Raw genomic sequence first — 1,581 nt, 5'->3', positions numbered from 1 at the left:
CCTGGGCCCCGAGAAAGCTGCCTCCCGGCTTGAGCAGGGGAAAGAGGCCCTGCCGGGTCCGATGGCTCTCCTGCCCAGAACTCAGGAGGACTGGGTAGAGAGACCCCAGTCTCCGCCCTCTCCCCTCCCCTCCTTCTCCCACCTCCCTCCTTCCCGCACACCGAGGTCAGCTCAGAGTGACAGCCCGAAGGCTGCCCCTGGCCGGCCTGCTTCGGAGAACTAAGAGGAAGCACAGTCCTGCTTCCAAGCCACGAGTGACCTTGGGCCTGGGTTTGCATCCCTTGGGACTGTAAGATGGGACAATAGCAACATGCACGTCCCAGCCTGGCACAGGAGACAAAGCATCTCGGTGCCCTCAGACAAAGTGAAAATATAAGCTCAGTCGTGTCCGACTCTTAGCAACCCCATGGACTGCAGCCCACCAGGCCCCTCCGTCCATGGGATTTTCCAGGCAAGAGTACTGGAGTGGGTTGCCATTGCCTTCCCTGCAATGGACATGAGTTTGAGTAAACTCCGGGAGTTGATGCTGGACAGGGAGGCCTGGCGTGCTGCGGTCCATGGGGTCGCAAACAGTGGGACACGACTGAGAGACTGAACTGAACTGAACTGAGAGGGCGCCCCCTTCAGGCAGGGCCTCAGCACTTGGGCTCAGCCGGTCCCCACCTCATCTGCTGCTGAGCCCTGGATTCCCTGCAGCGAGGAGGAAGGCCAGGTGTGGCAACTCCTCCCCAGTCTTTCAGAGGTTAAAGAAGGCACTGGTAGAGGGTTCTTGATGTAGAGGAAGTGTTCAACAAAGAGAAGCAAATGTTATTGTTAGTGTACGGTTCTAGTGTGTTCAAACTTAAATGATGGTGTTTTATTGGAATCTTGTTGCATTTAAAAATTGATACCTCTAAAAATCAGAGTCTTCCTGTATCCACAGGCAAGTCACTCTGCCTCTCTGAGCCTCTCTTTCCTCCTTTATAAAATAGGGGATAATAACTACCTTAAAGTGTTTGTTGCTCAGTCGTGTCCAACTCTTTGCCACACTATGGACTGTAGCCCCCAGGCTCCTCTGTCCATGGGATTCTCCAGGCAAACATACTGGAGTAGGTTGCCGTTTTCTTCTCCAGGGGATCTTCCTGACCCAGTGATTGAACCCAGGTCTCCTGCACTGCAGGCAGATAATCTTGACCATCTGAGCCACCAGGGAAACCCCCACTAACAGTGCCTACCTCACCAAGTTTAAATGTAATCATTTGTCTGTAATACTCAGCATAGAAGCTGGCAAATAGCAGGTGTTGAATGCATGATAGCAAATTTTGCTGTGATTGTCATTGATACTGTGCAAGTCTTTACCTGGCCTTCTCTGAACACTACCCCCTTTCTCTCCTGAAATGCTCAGCCAGGTGCCCTGACACTTTGTGTGGCTGGCATTCACGGGCACAAACGTGTCCCAATCACTCACTTTCTCTTTGCACCACCCAGCTGTGCCTGCGAGGAATAACTTAACTCGTGCCCACATAGTGTGCTTTGCCAGCCCACGCAGGGCTGAAAGCCTGCCAAGGCCTGACTCATGCTAGGAGCACAGCCCAGGCCCGT

The sequence above is a fragment of the Bos grunniens genome, chromosome 25 (assembly GCF_055505025.1).
Source record: "Bos grunniens cultivar Pamir isolate PY7600 chromosome 25, Bosgru_T2T1.0, whole genome shotgun sequence".
Classification (NCBI taxonomy): domain Eukaryota; kingdom Metazoa; phylum Chordata; class Mammalia; order Artiodactyla; family Bovidae; genus Bos; species Bos grunniens.
The sequence above is the reverse complement of the archived record's forward strand: the minus strand, read 5'-3'. Positions refer to the sequence as shown.